The sequence below is a fragment of the Pongo abelii genome, chromosome 12 (genome assembly GCF_028885655.2).
Source record: "Pongo abelii isolate AG06213 chromosome 12, NHGRI_mPonAbe1-v2.0_pri, whole genome shotgun sequence".
NCBI lineage: Eukaryota > Metazoa > Chordata > Mammalia > Primates > Hominidae > Pongo > Pongo abelii.
In genome coordinates, this window is record NC_071997.2 from 66835747 (window position 1) to 66862438 (window position 26692).

Consider the following 26692-nt stretch of genomic DNA (forward strand, 5'->3'; position numbering starts at 1 on the left):
CATGTGATGACTCAACCTTTGTTTCAATAGTTCTGTGGAAACCATCTATGTATGAAGATCCCTTGTGTATTGCAGCTACAGGTGATTTAAGAGTGAAAGTGGGAAGTTGTAAAACTAATAAAATAGAAGCAAATCATTACTAACCTCCCAAGATAGCTACAGCAGAGGCTGGAGTGAATAACAACTACATACCTATCGGGGCAAAACCCTAAAATTCTGGTTGGCAGCAGTTGCATGGATCAATAGAACCCCTATCTTGACAGAGGGTCCCCCAGCTGGTGCTGAAGACAGAACTTCTGGCTCTCAGAAGATTCCTTTTATCTCCTCTCAAATGACCACAGCAGGGGTTGCACACCAGAGCCTAAAAGCCTGGAGGACCGGGCAGCAAAAAGAACAGTGACAAAGAACAGGTTATCACCAGGCTGGTCCCAGGTCTTCCTTCCAGAAGATGAAGAGTTATCATTCCCTCTCCTGAGGGTTCACACAGCCAACCAATGGACTGTTCTTACAGCCAAGTGGAGATGCGACATCTCACTCCAGCATTAAAATAGCAGAGTTCCTTCTGTCCAGCCTGTACAGCCCCTTACTGTGAGCTACCTACCAAACTAAGAGCTAAGGTGGGAAGGCCCTACACTCACCACAGAGACCAAATCACTTGCCTGCCCAAACATCTGAAGATAAAAACTTTTTAACAAATAAGTTAACTAAGATCAGAGCTCTCTATTTGAAGTGATCTGTAGGCAATAAATCTTCTCCCCGGGGCTTTATTTAACTTGATTTATAAAACATGCTAAACAATAGGAAGGAATGTTGCCAGTTCCTACTGTCTGACCAGGTCCACAAACAGAGCAGGTAGCCTCCGCTTACAAGCCGTGAACAGTTAGCCTCACAAGCAGCAACCAGGAGCTGAACTTCCGGCATCTCTCCAAAGAAAATCCTACCAGGAAAACCGCTCCAGAAACTCCCTATCAGCAAGTGGATGATCAAGTTTAAGGTCTCCCTAGTTCATCTGTGGCAATGAAATGTTTGTATTGAGTTTTGCATTTCATGTGTTACTAGGTGGCCGTTCATGATTTTCATTTCTCGTGTTTGTTGATGCCTGACTCAGGGCTTCTGTGTGGACAATGAGTAGAGAACGGTCTAGGACCTGGGCTCTAGGTGACATGTGATGGAGATGGAAGTCAATGTGAAGACCTTTCCAAAGTCAATGTGGAAAGAAAGCACAGCCTATTAGATTGCCAGGATGAGTGACCAATTCCATGTGGGAAGTGAGAGCTTAACAGTTAAGGGTAACTGAAAATTTCTAACGCGGGTTAGAAACCAGGTGTGGCCTTTAGCCAAAAGAGCATCCTAACTGGAAGTCAGTGGTCTCCCTTCTGAGACTGGACTTGGTCATCTCTTGAGAGCCCACACTTACTTTGGGGGGCCTCCTGGCATCTATATAATGACCACATGGAATTGGGGCCACTGTCAAAGATCCTGGTCAACTCGTTGAAGCTTTGTTTACACTCTAAAAATTGCCCAGGTGGAAGGAGGGGTGTGAGCCCCTCATTTCTGACCCTGAAACGCAGCACTCTGAGCTTTGGGGAAATCTGTATGTAGGTATGACTCGGTCAAGTTGAAATTTGAGTCAAATATTTTCATGATCGCCTGTTGCTTTTTTGTCATTCAGCCCTAAAGATTATTTTGTGGTCAAATTTTCACCACTTCAGGATGAGCACCGTTGTCCTTCGAAGACCGAAACAGCACTCATGCTCACATACACTGACTCCAGAGGAGGGAATGGAAGAGGGAGAGGGCATGGCTACTTGCTCATCCACACATTCCATCCTTCAGGAGACTGAAGCTCCTCTCACTTCCAAAGCAAGCAATATTAAGTTTGGAAGCTTTGAGAGGGTTAGAGGCAGATGGCATAATATTTAAAAGCTTGGATTTTGTAGTCTAAGAGACCTAAGCCTCTGTTCTTCCATTATTAGCTGTGTGCCCTTGGGCCATCCATTTAACCTAAGCCTCAGTGTGTCTGTAAAATGAGGATAGGAGTAATACCCACTTCACAAGAGTTCCTGTGAAGGTTAAATAAGATAATGCATATAAACTGCTTAGCACAGTGCATGGAACATCATAAACACAAAATTATATTATCACTATGGATGACTTGAAAGTGAGTAGAGTTTGACAAGCTTCTCTATCTCTCCAACAGCAAGCACAGCCGGAAGGATATGGATTATGCAGTGCTTTTCAAACATATTGAGCACAATACCCGTAAGAAATACTTACATATTGCAGCCCAGTTCACGCACCCATAGATAAATGACTGAAACAAAATAAGTGCTACCAAATAATTATCTTTACTGTGGCAACACGTGACGTACCCCGAGACTTCTTTTTTTTTGAGACAGAGTCTCACTCTGTCCCCCAGGCTGGGGTGCAGTGGCGCGATCTCGGCTCACTGCAACCTCTGCATCCAGGGTTCAAGCGATTCTCCTGCCTCAGCCTCCCGAGCACCTGGGATTACAGGCACCCACCACAACACCTGGCTAATTTTTGTATTTTTAGTAGAGACAGGGTTTCACTATGTTGGCCAGGCTGGTCTCGAACTCCTGACTTCAGGTGATCCACCCGCCTCGGCCTCCCAAAGTGCTGGGATTACAGGTGTGAGCCACGGCGCCTGGCCTGGGACTTCTTTACTAGTCTATGTGTTTCATTTATTTATTTACTTTTGAAATTTTTCAAACTTACAGAAATGTTGAAAGAATGATACAAAAACACTTTACCCTAGAGCAGAGTTTCTCAACATCAGCACTATTGACATTCTGGGCTGGATAACTCTGCTGTGGGGGGGCCATCTGTGCATTGTAGGATATTTAGGGCTATGCCTGGCCTTTACCCACTAGATGCCATTAGTACCTCATACGCACACCCAGATATTACAACCAAAAATGCCGTTGTTTTCTGAGGGGTAAAATCACCCACAGTCCATTGAGAACCATTGACCTAGGCCTACCAATAGTCAACAGTGTACCATATTACTCTACCTTCCTCTCAATACAGGCATACACACACACACATGCACACACGCACACGCGCACACACACACAGAGACATTTTTTGGTTGAACTGTTTGAAAGTAGATTACAAATTTCATGATATTCAACACCAAAATAGTTCATCGTGTATCTCCCGAGAATAATGACATTCTCTTACACAGCCACACTGCCATTACTGTGCCTAAAAAATTAACATTAATATCTTTTCTTTCTCCTTGTTTTTCTATGTTGTGTGTAATCCACTAAATCGGTTTTTGCCCCACTATGGCTCATGACCCATAGTCTGAAGATTCGAGAAGGAGGATTACAGAAGTGAACATAACTCTCTTCTCCTAAAGATCTCTGAAAAGCCAGAACAGAAGCCCATGCCTGCCAGCATTGAAGGCACAGAGCCAAGTGCACGTTTATAAGAGCCTCACCAACACGCCCTGCTGTTTCTCTCCCCGGCTGCTCCCACCTCACAGAGCACACCCCCATGGCAGCACTGGGAGCAGATGACCCAGCCAGCCCCACCCTGCAGGGGACCCAGGAGCTCTCCCAGGCGCCAGCGGGCACCAAGTGGTATGTGCCTTGGCCCGGCGTCTGCCCAGGGCTGGTGGGGCACACTAGCCTGACCACATCACAGGCCCAGGCTCGGGTTCAGGTTCAGGCAGGCCGCCCACCCCTTCCCTGTTTGCTAAACTCCTTTCCTTTACCTGCACTGGCTCCAGGAAAGTGGTTACAAGTGGGTCCAGAAACTGCCAACAGGCCAGGGCTGAGAAACATGAAAGTGTGTGAGTCACTGGCCATCTTTGATTCTCCTGACCTTATAAATCTGGCCTTTGAATCTAACATCAGGATCCAAACAGCAGAGAAACCTGAAAACTTAACACGACCCGAAATGGATAGGGAAATTGCCACCAGAGCCCCCTGCATAAGCCTCCCCAGGGGTCTGGAAAGATCAGTGAGGGGCAAGAGGTAAAGGAGAGCTTCTTACCTAGGCCCCAGCCAGCACCTCTGTCATCCAGGCAGGGAGGCCCCTTTTGGACTTGCTCTTGCTTTTGTGTTCTTATAAAGGCTTGAACCTGTAAAAGCCAGACCTCCTTGAAAGTCAAGAGTCTCTCCAGCTTGCAGGCTAGAGGCAGGGGAGTTAGATCAGCTCTGGCATTTGAGGAGAAAGCATTGCCTACAGCCTGAAAAGCTGAGGAGAAACCTCCACTGAGGCTGACGGTTAAGTCTAGGAAGCAGTTGCTATGACAACAGCCCATCACCTCTAAGAAGAACCCAAAATACAAGTTCTGCATCCCAATTCCAGGAGTGTTGGAGCGATGTGCTGCCTGATAGGGGGCAAGATGTAGGGGAGGGATTTCAGCGATGGGGCCGCAAAAGGATAGAGTTGTCCCAGAAAACAAGAAGTGCCATCTCTGTGTCAATGCCCTAATACTGTTCCTGTGATTCAGGACAAAGGTGAAGAAGACATTTCCAAAGCTGGCAACGTAGCACGGACAGTGATCAGAAGCAGCTATGGGTGGCAGTGCTACAAATATTCACTGATTGCAAACTATTTTCACCTACTATTATGCCTACAGTATCTTCAAGGCTATCATCACAATCCAAAATTATCTCATTTCTTTAGTTTTCTGTCTTTCTTCCCCCACTGAACTGTAGGGATGTGAAAGCCTGGTCTATTTTGTTCATTGTGTCCTCACTTCTGAGAACAATGCTCAGAATGCAATAAACAGTGCTCAAAAGATATGAGACCAATGAGTGAGTGAGGGAGGGACCACAATGTCTTGGTCTGCTCAGGGTGCCATAACAAATGCCATAGACTAGGTGGCTTCAACAACAGACGCTGATTTCTCATAGTTCTGGAGTCTAGGGGAAAGTCCAAGATTAAGGGGCTGGCAGATTTTCCTGTCTTGCAGATGGCCACCTTCCCATTCCAGCCTCACAAAAAACACATGCACACACACACACACACAGACAGGCAGGCAGACAAAGAGATAGACAGAAAGAAAGCAAGAGCATGCTCTATGATGTCTCTTCCGGTGAGGGCACTAATCCCATCATGAGAGCCCCACCTTCATGACTTCATCTAAACCTAATTATATCCCAAAAGATATATCCCTAACTCTATCCCATCTCCAAACACCAGCACACTAGGGATTAGGGCTTTAACATAGGAATTTGGGGTGTGGCAGGACACAACTCAGTCCGTAGCATATGATCTCCCCTCAACTACAACAAGTCAAGTACGATTTTCCCCACTTAACAGAGGAGGAAAGCAACACCCAGAGATGTCAGGTCCACTGAGCTAATCAGTGGTAAGCCTGGGCCTCAAAACCAGAACTCCTGGCTCCAATTCCCACAATGCCTAAAACTAGTGGAGAGACAAAAATTGTCTTGATCACTTCTGTTATCTCCTTGTGTCCTACAGTTTGGCAAGACTCACAGGACAATCCCAAGGATGATGGCTTTGCTTTCAACAACTTGAGCCTAAAAATGACAGGACAGTTTCTCAAACTGTGGGAAACTCCCTTTGTACCTTTCCTGCAAAGCAGGGATCCCCAACCCACAGGCCAGAGACCTGTACCAGTCCATGGCCTGTCAGAAACTGGGCCACACAGCAGGAGGTGAGCAGCGGGCAAGCGAGCATTACCGCCTGAGCTCCGCCTCCTGTCACATCAGCAGTGGCATTAGATTCTCTTAGGAGCAAGAACCCTACTGTGAACTGCACATGCAAGAGATCTAGGTTGCATGCTCCTTATGAGAATCTAATGCCTGATGATCTGAGGTGGAACAGTTTCATCCTGAAACCGTTCCCATTTTCCCATCCATAGAAAAAATTGGTTTCCACAAAACCAGTCCCTGATGCCAAAAATGTTGGGGACTGCTGCCTTAAAGGCACCCACAATGAGGCTGGGGCCTGCCTGAGAAGTGACTCAAGTTTGTCTTCAGCATCCCATGCAACTTTTACCCACCCACAGTTCCCTAAGATGGCTGAAGATGCCCACTCCAGAAGCCAACTCTGTGGATAACAATCTTTTACATTTAGAATTGTGGATCCGGTTGGCTCTGGCAGAGATTCAATAAGTGACTAATTTTAAGAGGCCCAGAGAGACAAAGTGACTTAAATAAGGTCATGAGCAAGTTTTCCAGATTTCTCCAAACTAGTCCCAGACAGAGCACCATTTCAGAAGGAGCTACCTGGGTGTGTAGTTACAGGGAGCACAAAAAGAAAGAAAGACACAAGGATTCCAGAGAGAGGAAAAAAAAAATAACTTGTGGTGTTTCAGTTATTTCAGATTAGTATGCAGGAGAAGAAACATTTAGGAACATTGAGGGGCATGGGGACCTTCCAGAGCCTCTCCACTGTTGGCACAGGTGGTCATTCTCCTGCCTCTCCCCATCCACCTGTGACTGGTCAATTGCTCCCACTCTCTTCCTGTTAACAGCACCCAGTGCTGCTGGGCTGATTTATCTTCACAGAACCCAAGTTTCTTTTTTTGTTTCTTCAGCTACAGAAAATGGACACAGAATCCAAGTTTTTTTTTTTTTTTTTTTTTTGAGACCAAGTTTCACTCTTGTTGCCCAGGCTGGAGTGCAATGGTGTCATCTCGGCTCACCGCGTACTCCTCCTCCCTGGTTCAAGTGATTCTCCTGCCTCAGCCTCCTGAGTAGCTGGGATTACAGGCATGCACCACCACGCCCGGCTAATTTTGCATTTTTAGTAGAGACAGGGTTTCTCCATGTTGGTCAGGCTGGTCTCGAACTCCTGACCTCAGGTGATCCGCCTGCCTCAGCATCCCAAAGTGCTGGCAATACAGGCAGGAGCCACCACGCCCAGCCCCAAGTTTCTGATATCACAGGGATGTTGTATAAGATCAAGCTAAAACAGCTCCTTCCTTGAAGTCCCTAAAATTAGGCAGTCTCTCTCTCTGTCTCTCTCTCACACACACACACACAAAAACACACACACACACATTGTTCCTCCAACTCCATTTCTGCCACCACTACCAGAAACTCCCAAAACTCAGCCTAGAAAGCCTATGGAGTCACCTTCAAATGGGGATCCCTGACAGTTTAGGACATCCTGGGCATCTATGGTTGATCCTTGCATTGCTCTGGGGCACACCCACTGTACAGAAAGATAAAGGAGGGCATCGTCTGTTAATGTCCTCCATCCCAGGCCCTGGCTGGTGCTTTACAAACAGTATCTAATTATCTCAACAGTCCTGCAAAAATCCCCTTTTAACTAAAAGATGAAGAAATCAAGGCTCAGAACAATAAAGTGCTATATCGCAAACACCGCTAAAAATCTGACACTAAAACACGTGCTCTTTCCATTAAACAAAACTATTTCCCCACCCATCATTCTAACATATTTCAAGCTGAAAATACATAGCTTTCTATTGTCCAAAATAAAAGACTGTAATTAATTTAGACTAGAAAATGAAAAGCTTTTTAAAAAATTAATCACAAATAATATTAAAATTGCAAATTAGGGTAAAAAATCAAGGGCAAATACTAAGATTTTTGTCTCAAAGTAAAATGAACCCACCTAGAAAAAAGACTGAATACTTTAGCATACGCTCATAAAGAGCCAGAACATTATGCTTTGCCAAATCTAGCAATGTCTCTGGCTCTCAGCAGAGAGAGAGCAGACCAGGGTAGAAGGGGGTCCCCCACTCTACAACAGCAGCCTCCCCACACTGGAATGTGACCCCATCAAGGTTGAGCATGGCAGAAGGAATGTGTTGCTTTGCAAAAGTTAACCTTTCTCATTACCACCTAGAGAGGATCCCAGGCTTTCTCTCCTGGATGGAAAGCCTCCTTACATGCTCATATGCTCTTTTCAGTGGAAGAAGAAAAAGGCACAGGGTAAGGGCAAGTGTCCTAGAGCTGAATATAACTCAGGGAATAGGCATGGGGTGAACCTGTCCATCTAATGTCTCACTCATCAAACATAAAAAACTGCCAGCCATTAGTCCAAGGGAAAACTGGTAGACAAGGGCAGGACCCCATGGTGGATTTTTAATGTATTAAGTGGTCCCAGAGACTCCCTGAGGGGTTATCAGGGCTAAAAAATGGTCTCATTCTACAGAAAAGGACCCAAGCCTTAGGCAGACACCAGAATGCAAATTCATTATGGTACAAAGAGAAACATAACTCCACCTGGGCCCAAATCACCTGCAGCAAGATCTGCATTATTCACTCTTTATGCCAGCAACTTGGGAAGCCAAATCCTGACCTGCAGCGACTTTATTTATTTGCCATGAGCCATCCACATCACAAAGACCAGAAAGGCTCAAAGTCTCTATGATCAGCACTTTCATTGTAGGAGATCCAGGTGTGAAACCAAATTGCAGCAGAAGAGGGCTTGGTGAATGAGACATCAGAGCAAAGGTGATTCACTGAATGAAAGTTTAATGGCCTCAGCCTGAGAAGAGCTTGCTGCACATTGCTCACACAGAGCTGTCTTGATAAACCCTTTCCTTTCCATTCCTGCAGTGCTACTGAGGCCAGAAATACTCTAAGAGAGCTCAGTGAGAGTATTCTTCCTGCAAAGCAAGGATGACACCACCACCGTTTCTCTTGTTTTGCGGCCAACCAGTCCTGCTTCGAGGGCCATTCTGTCTTCAGATGCATCTGTTTCCTTGAAGGCTACACTCAAGTCCTTTTGGCTTGGGAGCCCTCTTGTGTCTCTCTTTCTAGTAGCTTGCTTATCTTGCTCTCATCCAGCACCCATGACTCCCACAGAGATAGCTTAACTTCCTAAGTTCATGGTTCAGTTCAGCACTCCCACCCCAAGCACTGATAAGAATACTCATAGGCAGAAAGAGGAGCAGAAGCATTTGGAAAAATGCACTTTGGACTTGACCTGCCTAGATAAGCAAGGCAAAATGTCTGGAGTTTACCAACTTTGCAAGGAGGTCTCTTTAATGAAATTCTCCAGGGCTGAAGAATGTAATAAAATTCTTCAGTGTCAGACACAGGCTTGGCTGCTCCAAAAGAGATCTAAAACAACTGTAGTTTAGACAGGAGAGAATGTAATTTCCCTTTTATGTAATAGTCTGGGTATATCTAGGGCTGACACAGTAGTGCCCAGGATTGAGACTCAGGTGCTTTCTATGTTGTTGATCTGCCATCCATGGGCATAGTCCTTATCTGCATGGTCTAGGATGTCTCATGATGACATCCACACCTCTGTCACTGGCAGTAGGAGATAGGGGAAGTTCAGCAGAAGTGTCCTCCCCTTAAAGGCATGACCTAGAAGCTGCACACATCACTTCTGCCTATCCCATTGGCCAAAACTTGGTCCTAGCTTCAAGGCAGATTGGTCTTCTTGTCATCTTAGATGGGCAGCCCTATGTTCAGCTGAAAATTCTATTTCTATATAAAAATGAAAGAACGGATATTGTCTCTGCCCAGTTACCCTTATTTCTCCTTTCTCTATTTCCATTACTTGCCTTTTAAAGTCAGGCTGTTCCACAGCTCTTTAATGAGAACAATTATAAACTGGTGTATAAAATTAGATTAGAAATATGCTGAATGATTGAGAGTAAAGATGGATTCAAATGTCCTATTAATAAATCAAAATGCAACATTCACACAATAGCATTCTAACGCTCAAGACTAGGAGTATTTCTCCATGAATATGTGAGTGGAGGTGTGGGCAAGTTTGCTTGAGAAAAGGTTTTCTGAGTGGGAAGAGTGGCAAATAGGATTGGGAAAGGAATTTGAAGTTCCACTGGGGAGGGCCCTACACAGACAGACTAGAGGAGATGCTCTTCCTTTCTTGGGGCTGGATTTTAATTTTTGTTTACACATTCAGTTTTATAGAAATTATTGTGTTTCTCTGTAAATAACTAGGGGGTACATAGCATTGGGTTTCTTAGACAAAATCTTTAGATGATATTTGTTCCTGAATGAGGGTCGTTCTATGCTCAGCTGTCATGGACCAAAGCGTATATCCCAAGTGCACACTAACAAGGTGACTCTATTACCACACTTCCACCCTCCCTCTCCCAATCATCAATGAAATGCCCTATACTGTTTTTAGCTGAAAGAGAAATCTCTAAGCTCTTTAAAAATAAATGAAATGAAAATGAGATATAATTACGTACAGTTGCAACCATAACCATAGGGTTGGTTGGTATAAATGTTGCAATATTTTATTGGTCAGCTTCTGATCTACCACATGAAACATTTTTTTTTTTTTTAATTTCACACCCTTCTCCTCACCCCCACTCATTACATACTTATTCCAACCATTGTTCTCAAAGGACAACAGGGGGTTTCTCTGCAGCATCCGTACAGAAGGGAGGGGTTTAGTTCACATACTGTTGTCTTTTGTTGGGGTAGAAGGGGCATTTACAGTTGACGATTTTAATATTAGTTCCAGCTATTTCTTGCCTAGAATGTCTCACTTAAGAATGAGCTCAACTCTCTCTGTGGCTTCAAACATGAACACGCCACATTTCAAAGTGCATGAAACAGGAGCAGTAAAGTGTCGACTCAGTTTGAGGAAATTTAATTCCCAAATTTTATTCCCTTGGCCCGATTAGATTCCATTAGCTGGAGATGGTCTTTCAACAAAAAAGTATGTGTTCCTCCCCATTGTAAAATCCATCCAATAAAAATGTTTAACCAGAGAACAGAGGAAACTAGCTCCAGCAGGAAAGAAGAAGAAAGAAAATAGATGAGGTTCCCCATAAAATCCCAGATTGAAGACTCTCTGTGTTAGTGCAAAGGTCAGTCTCCCTCCCATAGAAGCTTCTGAAAATATACTCCTCTCTTGCAAATGGAAACTGTGCAGCCTTTCTTTCAAAAATATCCCTCCACGAAAGAACATATGTGCCTGGAGTTAGTCAACAAAAAATATCATTTCTGGGTTGGTCAGCCCATATTTGAAGGCTGCAGACTGGAAAGACCCCAGAGGCCTGAGAGGGAAACTTCTGCCCCCAAGGAAAGACAGAATCCAAGCCAGGGATTCTTGGCCCTGTTTTAACAGCACGTAGAAACCTCAGAGTGTTGGGAGGAAAAAGAAAACAAACAGCTGAAAAATCAGCTTTTTCTTTCTCCCTCCTTAGACTTTTTTGAGTTAAGAAGGGGAGAAAAAAACCTCCTCCAATGTTTTACAAGGTCTGTAGCCCTCTAAACATACCAATTAATAATTTTATAAGCAAATCAACTTGCTTGTCACACAATAATATATTCTTAAGCCAATAATGACATTTTGGAGCTATAAAGATAAATCATTGGAGTTTTGTTTTTTATGTTGCACATATTCAGATTTTTTTTTTCAAATTTTAACATCTAGCAATACCCCACATTGTCTAATTATGCCAAATTCATTCAATAAAAAAATTATTGAATTTCTGCTATGTGTCAGGCACCATGCTAAAGCCCAGGGATAAAACAGTGAGCAAATAAAGACATAGGCTCTGCCCTCAGAAAGCTTACAGTCAAACAGAAGAGACGGACTTTCAAGCAATATATATGAGCGATTCATTTTTTTAATGTTCCCATTGATCTTAAACCCGAAATAAATTTGAATCTACCTTAGCACAAGCATGTCACTACCATGTGACATTTTTATTATGGAAGTGGTGCCTCACACAGGTGTGCATTCAGGGAACAGTCTAAACAAGATCTTGCAGAAGCTGTCCATGCCACACCCATTTCCCCTCTCTCTTACCATCTCAGGACAGCTGCCCAACTTCCAACTGCCAACCTGTCTCTCTTCGTCTAAGGTCTTTCTCTGCCTACTGGACCCACTCTGACGGATAATTACCCACCACACCACCATCTAGCTGCCCTCAACCAGTGACTGACTGGGCTGGTATATAAATATTCCAGCTCCCTCACCTCTTGGGTAGCATATGTGGGTGTGTTTTCTACAACCCTCCAAAGTTCCCAAGTGAGATTAAGCTCCGGTTCCACATTTTGGTAACCTGCTTGATAAAGCACATTTCGTTGGCTGCCTTCCCTTTCCATCTCACTTCCTCCCTCTCCTACGGTTGTTTCCTAGAATCATTTCCTAAATAATTTACTTGCAGTCAAATCTTTCCTTCAGGGTCTGCCTCTAAGCAGAATCGAAGAGCTTCTCTGATGCGTGCTGCTTCTTTATTAAATAAATCATTGTTTAACCGAAGTTTCTCAGGGCCTACTCTTTCATTTTTCTTTTCTAATTTATGAATGTTCATCTTTTTAAAAGAAGAAAGGTGGGAATGGGCATGGTGGCTCATGTCTGTAGTCTCAGCATTTTGGGAGGCCGAGGCGGACGAATCCTTTTGAGCCCAAGAGTTCAAGACCAACCTGGGCAACATGGCAAAACCCCATCTCTACAAAAAAAATACAAAAATTAGCTGGGAGTGGTGGCACACGCCTGTAATCCCAGCTACTCATGAGGCTGAGATTGGGAGGATGACTTAAGCCTGGGAAGTTGCATTAAGCCAAGACAGTGTCATTGCACTCCAGCCTGGGTAACAAAGTCAGATCCAGTCTTTAAAAAAGAAAAAAAGTCAAGCTATGGACAAACAGAGATGCAGCTGGGCCTTGGGAATGACAGAAATCAGGGCCTTGGCCCCCTTGGGATGGACTCTGCACCTTTTCCCTACCACTCTCTGAGAACTGAACTTACATTTCTCTTTCATTAAGAACTGGTTCTGGGCTGTAGGCAACAAAATCTATATGGCTTAAGGAGAAAAGGATTTTTGAAAGGACATTATTTGTCCTCGGACTGACAATCAGCTTGTGTACACCTGCACGGTCCTACTGGCTGTTTACAGCCACTTCCCTTCTGCCTGGTCACAGCACCTGTCAGGTGCAGCAGGGCCCAGGCTGTGCCACTTGTGAAGTATTTTGAAAACTACCTTGGATTAGCTCACAGAATCACTGAGAGTGTGGAGAAACAGGTTTTAGGCTGGTCTTCCTAGAACAACTCCCAGAACCCTGCTAAAGAACTGACCCAATAAGGGACCTGATACCAATCCACTAGCCACTCGCCCAAACTGCTTTTTCACGTATTTGCAAATCAAAATTCCACATAGGATTATCTGGTTAGGAGAACCTAGACCATGATTCTACTCTCTTGCTGCAATGGAAGCTGGGAATTGTAGGTTGGCTGGTTGGTTTACGGTTTTTGGAACCTACCCTGAGGTGACAAGATTCATGAAACATGGCACTACTGAAATGTGGAAATATTTACAAGATTTGGGCAGCCACACATGGCAGACTTCCATTATAACTCACAAGGCGGAAAGCAGTGGCCACAAACTGTACAGCTTATAGCTTAAACCACTGAAGAAAGATTGACCTGACTAGCTATACTCTAGTCTAAAAATTGCGGGGTACAGATCATTGCCCCCAAACCCTCAGGTGGCCATCTGAGACCAGGGTGGCAGCGTCATGGAAGCACATGGCTGCTCCTGAGGGACCCATGTATATAAAGGAGACGGAAGTGAACAAGGAACAGCATCCAGAAAAATGGGGGTTTGGGGCAATCTAACGGAGAGGAAGAAAAGAAAAAGTGGAGGACACATGATGGCTCTTATAGCTTCTGCTTAGAAAAGGACATGTCACTTCTGCTCACAACTGATTGGCCCAAGCAAGTCACATGGCCAAGTGTGTCAAGGGGTAAAGATTTCTCATTATTCTGCAGGAGGACCCAGTAGGGAGAGTACAGTAAGTATGGGCGGCTAATATTTTTTTAACACTGCAAGAAAGCAGGCACTATTATTTGGGTTGTCTATAGAATAACCACTCCTAGGACCATAACAACATATCAGGGAATATGTGCATCTCTCTTTAACGTTTTAAAAGTACATTTTTTAAACTTTCTTTTTTTTTTTTTAATTGAGATGGAGTCTTGTTCTGTCACCCAGGCTGGAGTGCGGTAGCGCAATCTCAGCTCACAGCAACCACTGCCTCCTGGGTTCAAGCAATTCTTCTGCCTCAGCCTCCCAAGTAGCTGGGATAACAAGTATGCACCACCACGCCTGGCTAATTTTTGTATTTTTAATAGAGACGGGATTTCGCCATGTTGGCCAGACTGGTCTCAAACTCCTGACCTCAAGTGATCCACCCACCTCGGGCTCCCAAAGGGCTGGGATTACAGTTGTGAGCCACCATGCCCAGCCCATTTTTTAAACTTTCAATCATTCATTTAATCTTCACAAGTCCATGAAGTATTGTGAGACTCAGGTAAAACATGTGACTTGGCTAAGATCTCCCAGCTAGCAAGTATTCGAGGTGGAATCGACCAGTTTCATTTCATTCCAGATATAGGACCAAATTAAATTCCTATACTTTAAATCTCAGCTTTAAAGAAAAGGAAGAACAAAGGTAGATTATACTATCTGATTTCAAGACTTTTTACAAAGCGATAGTAGAAAAGGCAGTGATGGTATCAGAACAAAATAGAAAGTCAAGAAATAAATTTATATGTATATGGCAAATTGATTTTTACAAAGGTGCCAAGGCACTTCAATGAAGTAAAAACTAGACGTCCAACAAATGGAGTTGGGAGAATTAAATAGGCATGGGCAAAAGAAAATCTCAATCTCTAACTCATAGTATATACAAAAAATTAAAATAAATTGGATCATAAACCTACACATAAGAGATAAAACTATAAAACAAACAGTAGAAAACATAGGAGAAAATCTTAGTAGCCTTGCATTGGGCAAAGATTTCTTAAAAATAGGGCACACAAAAAAATCGATGAATTGAACTTCATCAAAACTTAAAATTTTACTCTTGAAAAGATACAGTTCAGAAACAAAACTAATAAGAAAAGACAGTTAAGGAATCAATAAGGAAAGCCAGAGATCAGGAGAAAATATTTGCAAAACAAACATCTGGTAAAAGATCTGTGTGCACAATACTTCAAAAACTCTTGCTGGGCTAGGTGGCTCATGCCTGTAACCCCAGCACTTTGGGAGGCTGAGGCGGGCAGATCACCTGAGGTCAGGAGTTCGAGACCAGCCTGACCAACATGGAGAAACCCTGTCTCTACTAAAAATACAAAATTAGCCAGGCGTGGTGATGCATGCCTGTAACCCCAGCTACTCGAGAGGCTGAGGCAGGAGAATCACTTGAATGCAGGAGGCAGAGGTTGCAGTGAGCCAAGATTGCACCATTGCACTCCAGCCTGGGCAACAAGAACAAAACTCTGTCTCAAAAAACAAAGCAAAACAAAACAAAAACAAAAAAAACTCTTATAACTCTATAAGAAAAAAATGGGCAAAAAAAGAGTACATACTTTATAAAAGATATACAAATGAAAAATAAGCACATGCAGATGCTCAACATGATTATTCAACAGAGAAATGCAAATTAAAGCCAGAGTGAAACACCACTGTGTATACACACATTGGAATGGTTAAAATTTAAAAGACTGACAATACCAAATATTGATGAGGATGCGGAGTAAGTGGAATTCTCATACTTTGCTGGTGGGAGTACAGACGCTTTAAAAAAATAATATGGCTGGGCAGGGTGGCTCATGCCTGTAATCCCAGCACTTTGGGAGTTTGAGGTGGAAGGATCCCATGAGCCCAGGAGTTTGAGACCAGCCTGGGCAACATGGTAAGACCCTGTCTCAGAAAAAATGTTGTTTTAATTAGCTGGGCATGGTCGTGCATACCTGTAGTCCCAGTTACTTGGGAGGCTGAGATGAGAGGCTGAGATGGGAGCACAAAAGGTCAAGGCTGTAGTGAGCTATGATGGTGCCACTTCCATCCAGCCTGGGCAACAGAGGAAGATCCTGTCTCAATAAATAAAAAAATAAACAAACAAACAAACAATATGGCTCTTTTTTTTTTTTTTTTTTTGAGACAGAGTTTCACTCTTGTTACCCAGGCTGGAGTGCAATGGTGCAATCTCGGCTCACTGCAACCTCTGCCTCCCGGGTTCAAGCAATTCTCCTGCCTCAACCTCCCGAGTAGCTGGGATTACAGGCACCCACAACCATGCCTGGTTAATTTTTTGTATTTTTAGTAGAGACGGGGTTTCACCATGTTGGCCGGGCTGGTCTTAAACTTCTGGTGAAGTGATAAACAAATTGTGGTACATCCATACAACAGAATACTACTCAGCAATAAAAAGGAATGAACTACTGATATACACTGAAACATGGACAAATCTCAAATGCATTATGCCAAGTGAAAGAAGCCAGACTCAAAAGGCTACAAACTGTATGATTCATTTCTGTGAAATTTTTTCTAAAAGGTAAAACTAGGGTGATGGAACCACATCAGTGGTTGTCAGGGTCCAAGAGGTGAGAGTAGGAGATTGACTAAAATTAGGAAGGAAGAAATGTTTGGGAGTTATAGACATGTTCTACACCTTGATTGTGATGGTGGTTCACAAATGTCTACATTTGTCAAAGCTCATCAAATTGTGCACTTGATACTGGTGAGTTTTATGTTATATAAACGATACCTCAATAAAGCTCACAGAAGTAAAGGAAGAAAAACCTGCCCAACTGTTTTCTGCCCCTTCTGAAGCCCTCGTGTTCTTGCTCGTACATTGTATGCTGTATGGGTATCCTTGTTTGAAGTGTGGTTTTCCCCTAATTGTTCATTGATATGGTTTGGCTCCGTATCCTCACCCAAATCTCATCTCAAACTAACCCCCATAACCTACACATGTCGAGAGAGGAACTCGGTGAGAGGTGATTGGATCATGAGGGCAGTTTCCCCCATGCTGTCCTCGTGATAATGAGTGAGTTCTCATGAGATCTGGTGGTTTTATAAGGCAGTTTTCCCTGCTCTTGCTCACTGTCTCTCCTGCCGCCTTGTGAAGAAGGTACCTGCCTCCCTTTCGGCCATGATTATAAGTTTCCTAAGGCCTTTCCAGCCGTGCAGGATTGTGAGTCAATTAAACCTCCTTTGTTTATCAATTACCCAATCTTGGGTAGTATCTTCAAGTTATAAATTATCCAATCTTGGGTAGCCCATCTTCAGTGTGAAAATGGACTAATAGATTCATCTTTCTAGCTAAAATGCAAATTCTCTGAAGGGAAGGAGTTATTGCAAACAGACTTAAGCCAGTTTGAGTATATGCAATGTTGGTTCTCTTTGGTGGAAACAGTAGTCACTGAAGAAGATGTTGGAGGTGGGTGAGGTTCGAGGTGGGTGAGGTTTATCTGCTTCCCATACCCTCCCTGTCCCATGACATTGATGGGAAATCTCAAATCAAATTCTGCCACATATATGAACATTCACTAAAAAAGAACTTATTAGCTAGTAAATGAAAGACAGTTTATAAAGCCTGTTCTTTAAGGGCCATGAAACCCAAGCTCTCTACCCTTTGAAGTGCTTTGGCCACTGTCTTATATGAAAAGTTTATCTGAGACAGATATGACAACATTTTCACATGACAACATGTGAGGGTACCCTCATACGTGGCATTGGGCAACCAGTCATCCTCCTAACCAGTGGCTAGTGTAGGACCAGTTAGGGATCAAGTCTCTGATGCCTTCCCTGACGGTGCAGGCAACAGGCCTTCCTAGATTTCTCTACCCTATTTATGTGAGTGGTTCTGAAGTATTTTAGCCCCATCCATGCGTCTCAAATATCTTCAGTTTCACCCAGTTGAGAGCCCACATTCACTGTGCAGGCTACTAGCTACTACTTGAATTAATAAAACCCCTTTCTGACATTCACTATGCTAAGCCAAGCATAAGGTACTGAACAAGATACGGATATCATTGGTGCTCACGGCAGCTGCCTTAACTTCCTAATTGGAATGGAGCTGGCTATGCCCTGATTGTGTTCTTGGCAAGAGGTGTTGCCCTTGGAGTTGGAGTTTCTACCAAATAGCACAAACTCAATATCTTCTGTCTATGCAGAACTTTGTGAAGGTAAATTATAGATATCTTACTGAGAACATAGCCTCTGTTAAACTCTTCCCAAAATGTTTGACTTCTAATAGATGCTTAGTATCTGTTAAGGAGTATAAGCCAAGCACATTAAGAACAGAGGGGTTTTAAGCAGAAAGAAAGGAGGTAAGGAAAGGATGGAGGGAGGAAGGAAAGAAGGGAAAGAAAGAACAAGTGAGCATTGGCCTAAACTGCTTAAAATTGTTGCCTATGTGACTTTTAGCCCTCAGACCTTCCTTGCCTCTGAAGTTGCAGATACTTGACCCTGGGCTCTGCTTCCGGCCCAGGAAGCAGAGCCTTTTTGGAAGCAGCCTTTTTGGAAGGCTTTGGGGACTGGAGGTTTTTTTAAACAGAACCAAATATAAGGAAATAACTGTCTGTGAAAAGGCTAAATCACTCTGTGTAAATAAAACTGGGGAATTTCTGGAGTGAAAAATAATTGCCAGAGGCTAATTAACAGCCTAAAATTAGTCCAATTAGACCACAGAAGCAAGGCTCCTCTAGGTCTCTGAGTCTGCCATTTCAAGGAAGCTCCACTCCTTCACCTCCGAGTCACCTTCCGGATCCTTTCTTAAAGAAAACCAGTTCTGGGGTCCTGGAGTTGGAGCCCCTCAGGGCTGAGCTAAAAGGCAGGAAAAAGAAGTGGTGGTGTGAATAGACAGAGCACCAGGCAGTCCCTGGACCCCGAAGACCACCCTGACACCTACCATTCCCGTCATTTCCAGTTTGTCTTTTTTGTTGTTGTTGAGATGGAGTCTCTCTCTGTCGCCCAGGCTGCAGTGCAGTGGTGAGATCTCAGCTCACTGCAACCTCCACCTCCTGGGTTCATGCGATTCTCATGCCTCAGCCTCCCGAGTAGCTGGGATTACAGGCACCTGCCACCATGCCCGGCTAATTTTTGTAGTTTTAGTAGAGATACGGTTTCACCATGTTGGCCAGACTGATCTCAAACTCCCAACCTCAGGTGATTGTCCCGCCTCAGCCTCCGAAAGTGCTAGGAGTATAGGTGTTAGCCACCGCACCTGGCCAAGTTTGTCTTTTTATGACAAGACAAAAGCTTTGGCATTCAAATCCCAGCCCTGCCATGCTCTAGATCTATAGTCCTGGGAAAATCACTTAGCATTTATAAACCCTAGGCTCCTCATCTGTGAAAAAAAAACAAAAAATAAGCAAACAAACAAAACACAGTGCCTGCCTGTAGTGGCCATCCAATATTTTTCCTTACCCAGTATCCATCCCCCCACCCTTTGTTTTTTTTTGGTTTTGGTTTTGGTTTTTGGTTTTTTGGGTTTTTTGAGTTTTTTTTTTTTTAAACGGAGTCTCACTCTGTCACCCAGGCTGGAGTGCAGTGGCATGATCTCAGCTCACTGCAACATCCACCCCTCGGGTTCAAGCAATTCTCCTGCCTCAGCCTCCTGAGTAGCTAGGACTACAGATGCCTGCCACCATGCCTGGCTAATTTTTTCGTATTTTTAATAGAGACAGGATTTCATCATATTGGTCAGGCTGGTCTCGAACTCCTGACCTCAGGAGATCTACCCACCTTGGTCTCCCAAAGTGCTGGGATTACAGGTGTGTGCCACCATGCCCGGCCATCCTTTTACTTCTAATAGCACCCTGTTTATATTTGGTGCAACAACTCCTCACCCACTCTTGGCCTACATGGCTCTGGTATTACAAAATGAACACCATCCCCTAAACCATAGTTAGACAGGTTGTCACATGACCACGATCTGGCCAATTGGTATCTTCTTTCCTGGCCCCAGGGTGAAATGTTCAGTTATGAGTCAGGCACCCCACTGGGATCACTGAGACTCAGTTCTGAGACTTATCGGCACAAGTTTCTCTCTCTTCTAAACTCGAAGCTGAAAATGATGTGGACCCAGTGTTGCTGCGGTCACTACATACAGAGAGGCTGCCTGAGAACGAGGCTGAGATGAGAGAGAAGAGCACCAAATACTGATGGCACACTGGGATAGCGCCAGGCCTGAAGCAAGGTCTCCCCAGGGACTGGTCCATGATAGAAGGGAGTAAGTTCCACTTTTTACGTAAGCCAATTTGAGGTGGGTTTTTTATCATCTGAAAACCTGTCATTATGATTTCAGTGGACTCTGAAATCATGACGCCTGAGTTTAAATTGTGGCCCCATGCTTATTAACAGTGGGACTTTGAGTAGTTTACTTAATATCTCAATGACTTAGCTTCCTCATCTAATAAATGGATAATAATAGTGCCAACTTCATAAAGCTGTTGTGAAGATTAAATGAGTGAATATAAATAAAGCACTTATAATAATGCCTGGCACATAGAAAATGTAGAAAATGTGTATTGGTGTTAGCTATTTTTTTTTTTTTTTTTTTTTGAGACCGAGTCTTGCTCCATTACCCAGGCTGGAGTGCAATGGCGCCATCTCAGCTCACTGCAACCTCCACCTCCCAGGCTCAAGAGCTTCTCCTGCCTCAGCCTCCTGAGTAGCTGGGATTACAGGCGCCCGCCACCATGCCCAGCTAATTTTTGTATTTTCAGTAGAGATGTTTTCACCAGGTTGACCAGGCCGGTCTCAAACTCCTGACCTCAGGTGATCTACCCGCCTCAGCCTCCCAAAGTGCTGGGATTACAGGCATGAGCCACCGTGCCCGGCCCGAAGCAAGATTTTAAGCAAATCTGACTTTTGTTTCTAAAGATCACTCCAGTTTTTGTGTTGGAAGTAGACTGTGGAGCAAGGGTAGAAACGGGAAGACAAGTCAGGAAGCCCTTGCAGTATCCAGGAGAAAGATAATGCATATCTCAGCATGTTGGCTTTATTCTCTCACACCATCTTTCTCCTGATAAAGGAACTATGTCTGCTGGTGGCTTCTAGGCTCACATCCTCACAGCTTATGACCAGACGGCAACGGGCTTCTTCCGTTTAATTCGAATTTTGAAAATAAATAGGTAAAGTCCAGTGGAGGGTATGTACCCACTGTACATTCCACTTGCCACACGCAGCTGGCACTCATTGAATGCATTTTGGAAAACAAATAAGTAGCACATAAACATGCAGACTTCTACCAGGTTAATTGTATGAGACGGATTGTAGTGCATCATTTACAGCTTCTTGCTCATTCTACTTTATGACCAATGGCTATATGTGCAAACTTGACTAGATAAATCTCATAGGGGTGGCCAATGACCATGAAAGAAGCATACAGTCATACCCAGAGAATTGGGTTCCTACTTTCAAATATTTTATCAACATTTTTATCCAAAAGAATAAGGGCAGAATCACCAAGTAAGGCATAGAAGAGGACAGGGAGGACATAGAAAAAATAGGGAGTGTCAAAATCAGACTCTGAAAACCAGCAGCCCAATAATTGAACCTATAGACATGTACTGTTTGGCCAGCACAGTAGTGGCCCACTTGTTGATTTTAATTTTTTAAGTTATTGGCTGATATGTACAAATCAGGGTTTTTCATAGGAACTCAGATTTCTAATTTGTAGTTAAAATATTGTAGTGTACTCCAGATATCTGGCAATGCTGAGTCACCTTTTCCCAGTCCCTGATCAGCGGGATTCCCTGGAGAAGGAGCCTCTCATTCCCCACATACACTCTCCTTCTGAAATGTACAGTACCTCCTTAGTCCCCGTAAAAAAAAATAATAATAATAATTAAAACTTGAACCTCTAATTTTTAAGTGTATTTTCTGAGACACCATACAAAATCCAGAATGGTGTTCTAGAACTAACATAGTAAAAGAAATCTCAAACCATGGGAATGCAAAACTTATGAGTAAGAACAGAGACATTTTCAGTTAGGTGCATTTATATCATAGAACAAGTATGAAACAGGCTAATGTGTTAATTTTGGCACGTCTGTCATGAGTGAGACCTTTAGTCATGCCAAATCACAGGGATAAATTTAGAGTCATTCAAAGCCATTAGGATTATTAGCTCCTACATAAGAAAAGCAGGATTAATAAACTCCACCCTCAGTGGAAACCAGTTCTTTGGCCCATGTCTGTCTTTCTAAGCCATAACTACAAAATGTCTAGGGTGGATACATCAGAACCAGGAACTGGAGTTGACTCAAATTATGAACCAAAAATTCAAAGAGATCGCACTCATTTCTGAAACCGAGTACTGAACTGAAATACAACATTATGTTTTTCTAAATTGTGGACTCATCCAAAAGGTTTTCCATGAAAACCAGTAAAATCCTACTGAACTAACATGAACTGAAACTGAACCAATGTTTTCTAAAATGATTTAACCAGAACATTAGAATATTATCTGAACTAAACCAGTATTTTTCTGTTTGAATATCTTCTGATAAATATCTTTAAAGGCTTACATATTTCTGCTTTGATTATTGTGCATATCAAAAATGCAGGAAACAATATTTCAATCAATAATTAACTCTTAAATTCCAGCAGATACTGCTAGTTGCCTACTAAATACCCATTCCATCCTTTCTTTAACAAAACCCAGATTTATTCAAGCAGACAATGTATCCAACTTCCTTTTCCTAATCTCCCTTGGAACTACGTGTGGCCACTTATCTAAGTTTCAAACTGTGAGATTTAAGTGGAAGTTGGGTGGAACTTCCAGGAAAACCTTTTGCTATGGATGCATTCTACATTCTTCCATCTTGGAATTTAGTTGAGCTGTATGGCTATAGCTTCAGTATCATAAGATAAATTTAAGGATGGAAGCCATACACGAAGAATGGTAAAACAGAACCAGAAGAGATGAGAACATTGTTGACACCCTAAAGGTTCACATTTCTTTCACAGATAAATAAATCTTTATTATATATGAGCTAATGTTTTGGGAATTTTCTGTTATATGTAGCCACACCATATCCTAACTGATAAAGATAGCACATGCTAATATTATAGAAGGCAACTCAGTACATGTTTTTAATTCAACAGATATTCATTGAATACCTACTATGCACCAAGAATTGCATTAAGGATACTGACATATCTCTTGCTCTCATGGAACACAGAAGAAAGAAAATTTGGCTAGGCAACTAGATGCAGACTCAGCCCAACTATTAACTAATACAGTCTTTGTACTTGGAGAAGTCACTTGACTTTTCTAAGCCTTAGATGCTTCTTGTGTAATATCCTGGGGTTTGACCACATTTTTCTAAGGTCACTTCCAGCTCTCTCATTCCATGATTCAATTGGTTTTCATAGAAAGTCTGTCATTTCCTTGCTACCCATAGAGACTTACCCACCGTCAGTCCCCAAAGGCCAGTGAATATCCACATCCCGGCATAATGGAGCAGGAAAGCACGAAAGAGAAACAGAGATGCAAATCCTGAGCTGTCATCCCATCCTTAGGTGGATTTTCATTTGGCCCTCGACATTCTTTTAAATTTGGATGAGTTGTCGAGATTTTTAAAAGAGGTAATTTTGGGCTGGGTGTGGTGGCTCACGCCTGTAATCCCAGAACTTTGGGAGGCTGAGGCGGGCGGATCACGAGGTCAGGAGATCAAGACCATCCTGGCCAACATGGTGAAACCCCATCTCTACTAAAAATTAAAAAATTAGCTGGGCATGGTGGTGCGTGCCTGTAATTCCAGCTACTTGGGAGGCTGAGGCAGGAGAATGGCTTGAACCAGGGAGTCGGAAGTTGTGGTGAGCTGAGATTGTGCCACTGCACTCTAGCCTGGTGACAGAGCAAGACTCCGTCTCAAAAAAAAAAAAAAAAAAGAAAAAAGAAAAAAGAAAGAAAGAAAAAAAGAGAAAATTTTACATAAAGTTATGGGTTTCCAGCTTCTCTGAAACTTTCCTAGAAGATCCAGCCAGACCAGGCCTTCTTTCTTCCACGGTCACAGGAGATGAGAGCAGAGTTATCTAAACAAGGTGAGTTATGTTTGTCCCCACCACTTCTGGTTATCTTGCACCCATGTTTTCATTCATTTTCTCTCCCTAGAGAGCCCTTGTTGGTATATTAGTTTGAGGCCCTATTCCAGGCAAATGTGGCCTCATGAGAAAATGACAAGTGAGCCATGATTGCCTAATTTCAGGGTCCCCTGTGTAGTGTCAGCTCTGCTTTAATAACTTTGCTAGAATATTTATTAGATTCCACAACCAGCAGTGAGAAAAGCCAAGAAACAAAACAACTGACATCTAAGAACACCGAAAAGGTTCGGGAATAGTCAGTACCAGCTACTTCTGGAAGTGGAAGGTTAAGGTAGGGCTAGCAAAAGAATATTGGTTGAAAACTCAATTAAAAAGCAGTTCAAAGAGACTTTCACTTTGGCTAAGATGGAATAGCAGAGACCAGATTTACTCTTCTTCCACCAAATGCAACTTATAAAATACACAAATATATGAAACAGTTGTTCTGAAGACATTGGGTATAAGGCAATGAAGTATACCAATTCCTGAGAGACAGGAAATAAACAAAATGAGCTCTTTGAGTGCCCCAGCTTACTGGCTTGAGAAAGTTTCCAGGTCCACTGAAGATTGGCAGAATATACATTTTTTTAGTACACAAAAAAACATTTACCAAAATCATCCAATTTTGGGCCATAAAATGAATTTCAATAATTTAAAAGGGTTCGAGTTATACAAAGTATGCTCTGCGACCAAAATGAAATCAGTAAGAAAAATATATCTCAATAACTCTGTGCACTCTCCCCTCCCGTCCTCTTTCCTTTATCTTTCTGCAGTGTCACAATGGTGCACATGAATGTCCTGGCTGATGCTCTCAAGAGCATAAACAATGCTGAAAAGAGAGGCCGTGAACTCAGGTTCTTATTAGGCTGTGCTCTGAAGTCATCGTCCAGTTTTCCACTGTGATGATGAAGCATGGTTACATTGGCAAAACTGAAATCATTGATGATCAAAGAGCTGCCTCACAGGCAGGCTAAACAAGTGTGGTGTGATCAGCCCCAGATTTGATGTGCAGCTCAAAGATCTAGAAAAAAGGCAGAGTAATCTTCTTCCATCCCACCAGTTTGGTTTCATTGTACTGACAACCTCAGCTAGCATCATGGACCATGAAGAAGCAAGACAAAAACACACAGGAGGGAAAATCCTGGCATTCTTTTTCTAGAGATGTAATACAGATTTACAAATAAAATGCCTCCTGGACAAAAAAAAAAAAAAAAAAATCTCAAAAACACCAAGTGTTTGAAAACTAAATAACTCACTTCTTAATCCATAGGTCGAAGAAGAAATCAAAGATAAATTAGCGTTGTGAACTGATGGAAAAGAAAACATCAAAATGGGTGGGATGCAGGGAATGCAGAACTTAGAGGGAAATCCATAGCACTCAACTGTCCGAAGTAGGAGGAAAAAAAGTACTCAAATCAACAACCTCAGCTTCCTTCTTTCTTAAGAAACTACAGAAAGAAGAGAAAGGGAAACTCGGAGTAAGCAGAAGAAAAAAATAATAATACCAAAATTTTAAAGAAGTCATACTAATTCTACATGAACTCTTCCGGAAAGCTAAAGAAGAGGGAGGGAATCCTATAAGATCAGCATTCTATAAATCAAACCAAAGACATTGCAAGAAAAGAAAACTTATGAACATAGATGCAAATTTCTTAAAACAAAATTTTAGCAAATTGATTTCAATTATATACAAAAAGAATAATATATTTTAACCAAGAAGGCTTTATCCCAGAATTGCCAGACTAGTTTAACACTTGAAAACTTTCAGGGTGGGGCACAGTGGCTCACGCCTGTAATCCCAGCACTTTGGGAGGCCAAGGCAGGCAGATCACCACCTGCCTGACCTACATAGTGAAACCCCGTCTCTGCTAAACATACAAAAAAATTAGCTGGGCGTGGTGGCATGCCTATAGTTCCAGCTACTCGGGAGGCAGAGGCAAGAGAATCACTTGAACCTGGGAGGTGAGGTTGCAGTGAGCCGAGATTGCGCCACTGCCCTCCAGCCTGGGGGAGAGACGCACTCCGTCTCAAAAAAAATAAAAAAAAAGAAAGAAAGAAAGAAAAAGAAACGAAAAGAAAGAAAAATCTCGGCTGCACATGGTGGCTCATGCCTGTAACCCCAGCACTTTGGGAGGCCGAGGTGGAAGGATTGCTGGAGCTCAGGAGTTCAAGACCAACCTAGGCAACATGGTGAAGCCCTGTCTCTATAAAAATAAAAATAAAAATAAAAATAAAATTAGCCAGGCATGGTGGCACACGCCCATAGTCCCAGCTACTTGGGGTGGGGTTGGGGTGGAGGGAGATTGCTGAAGCAGGAAGATCACTTGAGCCCAGGAGGTTGAGGCTGCAGTGAGCCATGTTCGCACCACTGCTCCAGCCAGAGCGACAAAGTGAGATCCTGTCTCCAAGAAAAAAAAAGCATTTGAAAATCAATCAATTTAATTCACTATATTAACAAATTAAAGGTCAGGTGTGGTGGCTCACACCTGTAATCCCAGCACTTTGGGAGGCCAAGGTGGGAGGATCACTTGAGGTCAGGAGTTCGAGACCAGGCTGGCCAACATGGTGAAACTCCATCTCTACTGAAAATACAAAAAAATTAGCCGGGTGTAGTGGCAGGTGCCTGTAAACCCAGCTACTCGGGAGGCTGAGGCAGGAGAATCTCCTGAGCCCCAGAGGTGGAGGTTACAGTGAGCCAAGATCACGCCACTGCACTCCAGCCTGGGTGACACAGCGAGACTCCATCTCGAACAAACAGAAAAACAAACGAACAAAAATTTAAAAAGAAAAACCATGTGACCAGCTCAATACATACAAAATAGAGCATTTAACAAAATCTAACCTCCATTCCTGATGAAAATTTTCAACAAACTAGGAACAGAT

At 43.1% G+C, this 26692-nt stretch overlaps 1 pseudogene; it reads left to right on the top strand.

Moving 5' to 3' along the window:
• Nucleotides 1-24589: 24589 nt before the first annotated feature.
• On the top strand, nt 24590-24971 carry LOC112132070 (small ribosomal subunit protein uS8-like; annotated as a pseudogene).
• The last annotated feature ends 1721 nt before the right edge of the window (nt 24972-26692 follow it).